The 12,189-nt window shown below is 38.4% G+C and overlaps 1 long non-coding RNA gene across 1 annotated transcript; it reads left to right on the top strand.

The window, feature by feature from the left end:
* The first annotated feature begins 58 nt into the window (after positions 1 to 58).
* On the top strand, positions 59 to 3,394 carry LOC149096618 (uncharacterized). The gene is made up of 3 exons (XR_016204579.1): positions 59 to 1,676; positions 2,703 to 2,784; positions 3,189 to 3,394. It is a non-coding gene; the product is annotated as an uncharacterized LOC149096618 (long non-coding RNA).
* The last annotated feature ends 8,795 nt before the right edge of the window (positions 3,395 to 12,189 follow it).

The raw sequence follows: 12,189 nt of genomic DNA on the forward strand, positions 1-12,189 counted from the left end.
TTATTATAATTATTATTATTATTATTATTATTATTATTATTATAAACTGCACATTTTGGCGTACGAACGAAAATTATGCTATGTCCTTAATGGGTTGCAATATTTACGGCTCGCTATACAAGGTCGATATTGCTCGGTGGTCCTCCTTACCCAACCCAGGTGTATAAATCGGGGTACATGTACCGGCGAATGTAATGCTGGGTAGCCCTGCGATGGACTAGCATCCCATCCAGGTGAAGTAGATACTCCTAGTCACTTCATGCTACTGAAACTGGGATAAGCTCTGGGTTATTGATGGGCCACTTGGCTCTTTGCTTAATCAGATATCAAAGCTAAATACAAAACACGTCTACTGGCATCAGCAAAAGTTACTTGCATAAGGAAATTAGAAATGCTTACAATTCACTTTAACTGAGACTCCATGAACGGGAATTCAGTGCTCATGTACAGGAAATCGTAGAGCTAAACGCGTTTTTTTTTTTTTTTTTTGCAGCTCCCCTGCGCATGCGGCTTATTCGCAATTTTGTGGGTATCTGCCCTACCCCCCCCCCCCCGCCCTCTCTCAGTCTCAGCCCCACTTTTTCGACCAAGTTAATTTGATCATTGTTCACGTTTTGAAAAACTTAAACTGAAGTATACATGAAGAAAAAAAATGCCCACAAAGCACTAACAGGAAATGTGATTTTCCCAATCACACAAAAAAAGGAAAAAAATTCAGTGAAATTTGGATTCGAAAAGCAAAAGACCGGTTCACATTTGATTTGAACTCGACAAAATGTATTTGAATTGGAAATAAATGTTCACATTAATATTCAAATCATTCGTCTTCGCCAACAACGCTTCAAGAAGAAAGAGCACAACGACTCTAAACTTTGCAATGTTCTCCAAAGAAACCTGCCGAGTGAACTTAGTTTGGATGAAAATCATTTATACTGCGATTGGTACAAGGCGTGAACAAGAGAGCGCTGTGTTTAGGCGTTGAACTGCAGGCCACCGTTGACTCAGCGAACGCGTACGATGGCTATGAAAGCACGTGGAAGTTTCACGTCGAAAAAGTTGACAACTTGTTCCGGCGTCTTATTACCTGCTGAAGGTAAATCAATCTAAACCTTTTTTTTATTTACCTAGTTGCTCTCGAAATGCCTTCTTGTGGAAATGTCTCGGAATGAAAAGCTCTATCTTTCTTTTCACGTAATTTGGCATCGTGCTAGTCGCACAAGTCAGCCTCATTTGCATCAATTTATAAAACGTTTGTACATGAGACCTTGGAAATGGGATACGCCATTAAGCACAACAAAGATATTTTACTCAAGAATAAACTTTTGATAATAGACAGAACCACTTGTAAGTATCTCAGAAAACCAATGAATGGAATTGCGAGGATGTTTGGTGTTCTGCGGAGCGAAACAGTCCTTTTTTTCGTGTCTCCTCCTTCTTAATTAGGGAACATTTTGGCCTTAAATTTATCGAAGACGTCCGAGCTCTGCAAGAGAGAAGCTGTGTGTAAAACGATGTTATCTTAGCTTCCTGGGGTAATCATCAACTTATTATTTCGTAATCAGGCAAAAAAGATTGACTGATGCCGGCTCTCATACAACTGAAGAAAACCCTCACAAACTCTCATGATCTCCGACAAGGAGAGACACAGAAGGATACTGGCGTTCCTCTGACTACAGGTTAATGCTTGCGTTATGAATATTCCAATTCTTCACAAGCCAGTTGTATCTGAAGATGTAAATGTTGTTTTCCAAGCATTGGCGTAAATCCCTTGTTCTTGCTACTTCTGAAAGGGCTAGAGCCCCATTGCCCCACCCACCCCCCTCCCCTCTCCCATCGGGCTTTCGGGATTGCGGGCGAGCCCCCCGTAAGAAACATGACGTTCTTTATGCCAAGTGATAATTTCTTTGTTGATCAAGCTTGCTTGATCAAGATGGATAGATGACGGTCATGTTGATCTCACCCTAGCTGGATTTGGAACAGTGATAGCTCCTGACAGTGGCCAATTCTCTCTATTACACGCGTCTGCGGGTAATCATGGTAGTTCTATTCGTCAAGACAAATATCCACTCCAATGGCTCGACACCCTTTGAGAGAACAATAGTAAAAACAACAGAAACAACGCACCTAGCCCTAAAACAGTAACAGCTACTACATTATGACGACAAATAGAATTACAAGACTACGAGAGCTGCTACACTTGTGCCAGGATGATGAATACAACTACCAGCAGAGGGTACCGGCCCTTTTGAGACAATCGCATAACTTGCACATATGTTGCAATTTTCAGAGGAGAGGTGCCTGCAAAAGCGTATGTCCACTGGCTTGTGACATCGTTAACTAATTTCCGCCGCATTAGGCAATGTTCCGAGCAGCACTGTTAGGGGTGGACATACGATGCAAGTCTGGTATCGGGTGCAATATTGAGGACAAAGTGACATAGGGAGACGGGACATTAGTTCATGTTCCTCACGCAATACCTCCCCAGTAGTGACATAATGTGGTGCGTGTAGGGGTGGGAGGTTGGAACAAGGGAGGGGTGGTTTGGTAGCACTTCAAGAGAGCAGATCATGAACTTGCTTTGTTCTTCCGCTTTCCTGTGTAGCCCCCTATGTCTAGTTCCCTGTTTACGGGCATGCAATACTATAGTTACATATCAAATTTTTGTTGTCTGCCTCATCTAACCATCATGTTGTCATTTTTAGGAGACCAAACTGGGGCTTGAGCTTATGCCTGGCATTTACAGACACCTGGAAAACAAATTGCGTTCTTAATCTACAGGTTAAGGTAAGGGATTAATATTCTTATCTTAGTTAAAGGAATGTACGTAGATGTAGATAAAAACCTTGCCTTACTAGCCTTACAATTAACGTTGCTCCACAATAATCAAAATTCTCGCTCCACGAAGTTTTCCTGACTTGTTGAGATGTTGAAAAAGACAAATCATTCCTGTGTTTGTATATTATCTCACAGTTACCGCCAGCTCTGAGTTGTTGTTGTTATTTTTTCATTCATTTTGTTGCGTGACAGAAATCTTGAAAGCTCTAACCACACATGCAAGTACGTCAGGGTTATGCCTTGACCGTCAAGCACAAAACATCACCATAACTTGTTGGTCATTGATTTCGGACAGGCAAGTATTATGTATAAATTCACAGGGGTATTTACTTATTTGCCTCTTCACTTTCCAGGAAAACTGCAGCCTGCAAGGAACAAGCTGAAAATCAACAGCCCCTTCACGTAAGAGAGAGGGACAACTTGAACTAACAAGGCGAGTTGAAGTGATTAGTTTTAACTTAATGTAGGTTTGGATCTGGTTGTTTTGAAACACTAATCCAGAATATTGTCTCTTGCGGTCTTCTCAAAGATAAAAAATTCCAAGCAAACAAACAAAAAACACGCCCGGGTGAAGGAAGACTCTCCATAAAATTTTCTTCAAACCATGGGTAGTCCATGTGTCCTGTTTGTTACCGCAGTTTGTTTTATATTCCTTCGCACCTAGGGGTGCTCGACGGGGTTGCAAATCGTTTCGGCGGGTGGTCACATTTTTACAGTTGCTTCTTATAATAACACCTCAGAGGGTACGTGTCAAATTGATTTGCAAATAACCAGGAACTATTTGCCAAGAGATGTCTGTGATTCGACTGGCGGTTGGCCAGTGTCACTTGCTATTCATTCATCATCAAAGATTTTTACAGTATGTGCATGTACCTCTAGTGATGAGCCACGCCTCCTATGGACTCTGGTACCGTTTAGGAGGGTCTTGTTGAGTTCAACTGATAGATGAGAATTGGTCAAAATTTTACTAGTCAGCTGAGAAATGACACGTGTTTTAACCGATAGCCGAGATCTAAGATGTGCAAAATTTACTGATAGCCTAGAAATGCATGGCTTTAATTTTAAACGATACTGAGAAATAAGCTAGCCTGCGAACGCAGACGTCTCTTGCGGAACCAAATGACAGCCGGAAATATGTCTACGTTCGCGGGCTAAGAAATAGCTGAACAATTTAACTGACAGCCGATATTCCAGCACATTCCCCCTTAGGCTTGATTAGGTTTATTGGGAAAAAAAATTGCTGTCTTCCACTCTTCCCCTTACTTTTATATATGGAAGTCTCCCTGAAAAAAAGTTAACTTGTGCAATAAAATGTAATTTGCAACAATTTTTGTCTTTGGGTTTCGTTTGTTTGAAAAGTATTTTCGCCCAAGAACAAAATTCTAATGTGTCCTGTATTTAGCCGAGTTAATTTGCACTCGGCTGAGTGTTTAAATTAAGTCGTAAGCTTTAATTATTACAAATTTTTCTAATACACTGGTGTTTTGATTTTCTTGTAGGAGTGAAGAAGTTTATGGATTATAATTTGACGATGCTGTAGTATTGAGACTTAAGTCCTCGTAATTTTTTCCTTGCTTTAGAATTTTTACTCACAAAGTGAAAGTTGTAGAATAAAAAACGCGAAAGCTCTTTGTACATCAATTCAGACTGAAATGTAACTGACATGGAAACCACTGCGGCATGGTTCAGTTCAGAGAAGATTCAACACACGCTATTTGAAGGAGCGAAACTATCAAAAAATATTCTAAGTCTTTTGGCGGTAAAACTATAGCCTCGTTGCATCTCTTAACGGGAAACGTAACACGCTTTTAAAAGGAGCCTGCAAATTAGTCAAAAAATAAACTAAGTCATTTGGCGGGAAAAAAAGGCTGCGATTTTAAATAAAGCCCTGAAATTAGTCAAAAAATAAACTAAGTCTCTTGGCGGGAAAAATCTGTGACATTTGCAAACAGATTTAGCTCGTCAAAAGATTGCATTTATTTTGACTTGTTTCTTGGCCTCGTTTAAAGTGCAGAAATTTTTCCCGCGTCGGCAACCCTACATAGTCAAAATATAGTAAAAGAGATAGCCTACATTTTGACTAGTTTCCAGGCCCTTTTAAAAGCGCATTCTTTTCTGTTGTTCTTTGTTTAAATAAAGCACGACTCAATGAAATATTTCAACGTTTGTTTATTTGAGTTCATTAGAACTAAGTGATATACAAGTTGTAACATTTATGAACTAGCCTGCGAAAAGCATTCGTGATATTTACAAAGATCAATACAACAAAATAATATAACTAAACATTCTGTTCACAAAATAAGTCGCTCAGAAAATAAATATGAAAAATATCAATATAGTAATTATTAAAACGAGCAATAAAACTAGAAGTCACCTTTGACTAAAAGCTCCCCTAAACATCGTCGTTATAATGAGCCTGAATCGCTGTCTTGAATCAAACCATACAACATACCAAGAATTCGTTTCTATAACTAAGAGTACTGATCACCGAGGAGCAATACTTGAAAGGCAAATTCCAGAAATTCAAGATTGGCTTTTTACGTCAAACTGTGTCAAAAATTACCTCTGGTTAGAAATGATTTGCGTGTTTTACCACATTTCCGGACACAACCGAGAGAAGTGTTTAAAATACGAAGCGCAACGGAGTATTTGTGATAAATTTTGACGTGTTTGAAAATGTAGAAAACACTTTCTCGAGTGTTTGATATATGTTCTCAGTCGAAACCAAAACTAAGGAGAAAACGGAGAAATATAAAATCGTAAACATCCATGCTAATTAAGATCAGATATCTACACATGCATCGCTCGGTTGTCATTTCTTTTGTTTTTAACAGAAAGTGACTTCACAAAAATCTTCGTGAAACACTCGAAATTGAATAATCAAACTGTAGTCAAACAAAAGAATGAATTGACAAGTGTCGAAAAAATGGAGAATTATGCGACGCTCCTGTCTTGAAAATTCTCAATGCACTAGATGCGCACCCACGTTATATAAGAAAATTACAGACTGAGAGAAATGTAACAATAGCAATGTTCAAAAAAATTGCAACCAGAAATTAAGTTACATTTTGATTATCTGAATATAAATTGTTTGCCGCATCAAAATTCATGTGGATAAATTTGCATTATAATACAAAGAAAATCAACATGGCGGCTTTCGTGTGTACGCCGACCTACGCACGGTCATTCAAGGTCAGTCGAACATAACGGGATCATTACTGACAATTTTTTTGTACAAATGTAAATTCCATTTTTCTAAAATCCGCAATACGTAATTCACTTGAATTCGCTTTTGCTACTATGTCCCGCGTAACATAGAGAAAGATGTTTTTCAATGTAACAAGTCTTCTCTTTTGATGAATCCAATGTCTGGCCCGAGGTAGAGAGGCGTTCTTCAGAGTTTTCCTAATCAACTGCCACATGCAAATTAAATGAATAAACTTTAAAGCTATCAGACCATGATGACACCAAAGAGAGAACATCTCGATCAAAATTTTCTTTCAGTTACTTCCACTTTCGTTTACTTGCATTTTATTCTTGTAAAAAAATTGACCAATTCACTAAAACAAAACTTCTAACTCAATCCTCTCCACTATTTCTGGCAAAACACCAAAGGGTGATGTTAAATTTAAAAAGGTTAACCAAGACAATTTAAATTTCGAATTAAAATTTTAAGTACTGACTTTATCGTAATGATTTTGTTTGATCTTTTTAATATTAAGTAACCAGCACAAAAAACAAATTTCTCCTTCATTTCTCATTTTTTGCTTGTGGTCAATGGAAATTTGACTTACAATTGAGAATGCTTCTACGCCCAACCAGACATTTGGGTTTGATATACAAAAATTCTCAAAACGAAAAGAGAACGAACACAAGTTTTTTCAAAAGGACACAAGTTGTACTAATCAGATAATGAAACAAAGGTGTGAATCTTTTCAATGTAGCACTGTCGAGTGCGTTGTAGAAATAACAGATATTTCTTGCTACACTTCTCAGTTAACATTAATTTTCTATAAAATATATATGTTTGAAAAATAGTGTCATGTTTTAGAGCTCTTTCGTCTTGTAGTGCCACTTTAAATCTACGATATCGACAGTCAGTGTAACCATAGTGACTAGTGGTGATGAGTATTAATATCTTGGTAACAACCTTGATCGATCGACAGTACAAAATCGAAAACTCGTCTTTGCTTTTGGCGGCAAATTTACCTACCAAAAATTACATGTACTAAACATCATAACAAATTTGTTCAAAGGTTACACTTCTGGCAATTTTAACATCGGCGTGAATTTACCATCAATTCTATAAAACCCTAGGTTTGCAATGATCTCTAAAATAACGAACACCCCTTTAAAACTATTTCAGAAAATGGCGGTGATCAAAAGGTTTATTCAATAAAATAAATTGCGCCAATTTCCTTGTCCGTGGTGTTTACCTTTTTCGTAACTAGTCCGATATGGCAAGGCAACTACGGCAAGTGAAGTTCTCTCCGGCAAATCTACTCATTTGATCAGTCTATTTACTATTACTATTCGATAATTCTTATCTTTGCAGGAATTTCTCTTGATGCAAAGATCCCAATTTGCCTTCATGACCAGATTCCTCTTTCGTTGCCTCCTCACCTGGTCAATAGCCATATCCTGAAATCCTGAAAATAGAAATGATCAATTCCCTGATCAGCAAATTCTCAATTTTTTACAACATGAAAGGTTATAAAGAAAACACTCTATCCTGAATACATAAGTAACTGTTGGTCTTTGACGCGTCACGTAAAATGGGACGCACGCGTGTCTACGCGCGCGAGAGTGGAGAAAATTCGCGAGCAACTTTCTCGAGATTTATCTAGAAAGGTTTATAATTTAAAGTTCTCGACTCTATAGCAAAAATTCCGACAACATAGTGCCTAAATGAGACAAGGAGAGTTAGCAAGGGTTATCTCCACAAATAACGCTCTATGCATTTAGAAATAGAAATATTGCACGCACCCGTGGTCCCGTCGAAATTTTTAATATCCTCTATAGCGTCTATTTGCACAATTATACCACTAAACTGTCGTTTAGTTCACGCCACTTTTGCTCCATTGAGACGAATCAAAATGCTGCTTTTTTGTCGAGTTTCAAGTTGAAGCGACGCTTATGGCGGACAGTTCAGCTGCTCCATATGTTCTTAAATTCCTTGAGCTACACTTGATATCTGTCCAGCTTAACGCACAAAATTAAAGTATCAATAAAGTAGTGTTTCCCAAAAACAGTGCTTATACCTTCGGTTGAAATAGAGTTGACTTTTCTCCTAGCCTTTTTCCATCTTCTTTCAGCAAGAATATACACTCGTCTTTGTAAGAACAACAGGCCTTCGCACATCCACGAACATTAATTTCTGGAAAATTCAACAGTTTGTCATGAATATGGATAAGAAATTGATCATTACCATTGATCAGCTTGCACGTATTTTCGTCTGGCCAACCAGGAGCCGCGACAGAGAGACATCGCACGTACTAATTACGGTACATCTTTGAAAAAGCAGCGTCCACGTTACGCCGGAGAAATTTGAAGACCCAGCTTCAACGGTTAGGCCTACCGTCCACACTAATCCGTCACAAAAACGGAGCTTTTCGAAAACGCTCTTGAAACCGGAGGAATTTGAAAACGCAGGCTTTGCGTTTTAGCGTGGACGGAAAACATTTTAAAAACGGAGCTTTTCGGAAACGATGGCTTCACGATAATCAAGTGATCGCCCTGACCGAGTTTTCCTCAAACGCAAATCCAAAATGATCAGTGATTGTTGAATTTTTAAACTCCACCGGCGTAGTGTGAAAGGTAAACATTTGATGCATTTTCAGAATGAAACGTCCGTTTTCAAATTTCTCCCGCGTGGTGTGCACGGGTCCTCAGTTGGCTTGCTATTTGAGTTCACCAGGCAATGAGAAAGATATATCACAAGAAACGCACTTTGGCAAAAAAAAAAACAAAACAAAACAAAAAGAAAGAAAATGTTTGCAAATGATCAGCTTTTGCTCTGCTCATTAGAGGGTAGTCTGTCCATAGTTGTTTCCTTTCCTTCGTTCTTAACAAGCACGCGACAACGAGTCCAGCTCCGCCCTCCCCTCCCCTCATCCCGCCCTCTCCTCACCCCGGCCTCTTCTCGTCCTTTGTTACACTTTTTGTAGGTGGCATGGAGTAATCGAAACGTTATTTAGCTTTATCATCCGTTATTTTTCTTCTAAAATTTACCAGAACCTCACCCGGCCCAAATACGAGGCAAAATTTTTGCCTCCTATAAATCCCAAAATTCCTCTCCGCTCCCCCCTTGCCATGAATTTTACTCAATCCCTACAGGGTTAGTCTGTCCATAGAGCCTCTATTTTGTCTGGAGTTCGTCGAGATTGCAAGCAAAATATTAACTGCAGGAGATTTGGAAAAGCCCGAACGCAAGGAGTGGCCCTGGGGAAGGACAAAATTAGAACTACACTTGTTTACCAACCCATTCGTAACAGCTGATAACCTAAACATTTCAAACAAGACTGTCGTGAAAACAGTTTTTTATCTATTTCATAAGTGGATGACAAAGAATCTATTAAAATCCAAGGGGTCTCTTTCACAGTGAAAAATAAATCGTACTGAAGAAGAGCAGACAGTATGAGGACTATTTTCTCGCAAAAATCAGAGATTGAGTACAGAGCGAGGGATTAAAACTCACATCTAAGCCATCATTGGAACGGAAAGTCCAACTTTCCTTGGTCAAGGCAGCTTGCTTATCCCAAAATATTAGGGCAATGTTTTCTTAAAAAGCCCAGTGTTAGATTATCTCCATTCTCTCCCCTCCCCTCCCATAACACATTTCACTCTTAGCTACCCTCCAACTACAACCCACGAGCACAACTAAGCACAACAAAACACAACTAAGTACAACTGTGTCCTCAGTTAGTGCTGTTGGCGCTAGAACAACCAGACACTTTAATAAATGATATGCATGTATGAGTGTATGTATGTCTGCAACAGAAACCCATGAGCTACTGTATGAGGGGTACAGAAGGTTCTCAACTTTCCACTTGCCAAACTTGCTGTTCCTTTTACTCCCAGTTCCCAATCTTGCCTCCCTTCTGTAACTTAATATGCTTTTACCAAGTGGGATACATGGGGTGGCTATAACAATTGTGGGCCTCAGAAACTTTTGAATCCATCTCAGAAACTCAGAATCCTTTGTGATGAGTCCTGCAAGTCTGTTTTTGTGTTTCATTGAGCACAGATCCAAGTCACAAACCTGGAGTTTCAAAACAGGACTTGCCAACACATTTTGAATTTTAACATATGCCACCCCTGTTATTTATTCTTAAATATTACTGACACAACATTACAAACATATAATTTATTTCTGACCTACTGGTGAAATAAATTCAGCCCTCCCCCCACACACAGAGAGAGACATTGAAACTCAGTACGACTTATAATTGGACAAATTGCCATAGACCATCAAATAAGCAATCTTACCTGGCAGGTTTTACCCCCAGTATTTCATTTGCCAATTCACCTATTTATCAATCTGGGAGGTGTAAAGCAGCGCAGGACTTAAGTGCTGACTGTCCATGACCACCAGTGAGTGTCCAACTGAGACACCTTTGAGCTAGAAGAAAAGTACATTTAATAAGTACCTGTTTGGGATAACAACCAAATGTAATATCATGATAGAAATAAAAGCTAGTCTGACCCCTAGGTTTTGACTGAATATAAGATGTCAGCTTCTCTTATCGTCAGTTTCTGAAGCAATAGAATACTGCAGTGGTGTTTCTAACCCCACTGACAGTTTACAGTAGCCCTTTTAGCCAGCTGCAGCATGACTGACAGTTTTCACCACCCATTGATATGGTACGAATAAATACATACAAGTCAGGAACACATGATCAACTGGGAGGAAGAGGATTCAAATCCCATCAGGGACTCAGTGTTTTCAGCTTCCCACACTTGCGACATAATGAACACTTCATATCTTTTGCGCAATATATGACACAAAATTAAAACTATCACCTCAGTGGAACCCCGCCAGGGTACAGACAGCTATTTTACAAAGGTAAACGTTGTGTGTTTCTACACCATGCTTGCAGGATGTTTTCTAACAAGTAAGTCTGAGAATTGTGAAAATTGTCCCACTCTAACTGATAAAAACTCTTAAAAGTGCTTTTAAAACCCTCTATAACTCTTCCACTTACATGTATAACAATTTGAGCACATCTGATCAGTTTCAAAAAGTTAGATTCTACTACTAAAAACAGTTAATCAATCATTTAGTTGTTTATTTGTAATAGTGTAATAATGGACTGAGTAGAGTGCAATTCAGGAAGTAATGGGGTGAATAATTTCAAAATCAGATGAGCATGTAACACAAGGCCCATTTGAAATTACAAGCATAATTACTCTCTGAATTGTACGACACAAGGTCCAATTACTAATTGATCATAAAAAGAACAAAATTCTGAAATTAAAGTCTTTTGAGAACTTCTTTTGATTGAAAAAGTGACAAGCGCCTTCCATAACTGTAGGAAATATCGAAAAAAAGCCATTTAAGTGTGCACAATTGATGTACGAATGGCGAAGGTATCCAATTACAGGTATCCAATTACAATTGTTGAAATAGATCTGTTTTCGCCTACATGCAATAAAAAAATAGATCGAAAACCATTCAGCGGATAAAGTCAAGAAATTGTAATCTTTAAGGAAAATGAATAGAAAAGACACTTCTTCAAGTTTTAGGTTTGCGCATTTTCCCAGACTGCAGATATTTGTCGAGATGTTTCACAGAAATTTACAGAGCCCAGTATGGAAACGCCATGTTGGTGCACCTCTGTGGTGCACCAATATGGCGGCCAAAAAAATAGTGTAAACATCTGGAACTTACTTTGGCTATCTAGGTGACTCATTATCTGTACTGAACAAACAAACATTTTCCTAACGATCTAATTAGTTCTAAAAAAGCTAAAAATCATGAGATAGGTATATATTTTTCAACAAATGCAATTGTAGCTTTGTGTCACGCATTGGCATAACTCTGAAATACGAAATACACTGGTTTTCAAATGAAGCACACTATTGAGCTGTAACATTGAAAACAGATATAAATTTACCCCCTCTTTAATGCCAGATGGGGATAGAAACTTTGGCGGCTCTTTAGTTTTCAATTTTAGAAAATGATGGCATCACATGAAAATGATCTATTGGATACCTGTAATTGAATATCTTTGCCATTTGTAGGTTGATTACGTGACAAATAGCTGTGCAGAGAACCAATCACGATTGAGAATTTTGTTATAGATACAATTAGCAATAATATCAAATATCATAATAATTTTGGTCTAAATATAC

Source organism: Orbicella faveolata, unplaced genomic scaffold (genome assembly GCF_042242905.1).
Source record: "Orbicella faveolata isolate gen_17 unplaced genomic scaffold, um_ofav_v1 contig_48, whole genome shotgun sequence".
NCBI classification, from domain to species: Eukaryota; Metazoa; Cnidaria; class Anthozoa; order Scleractinia; family Merulinidae; genus Orbicella; species Orbicella faveolata.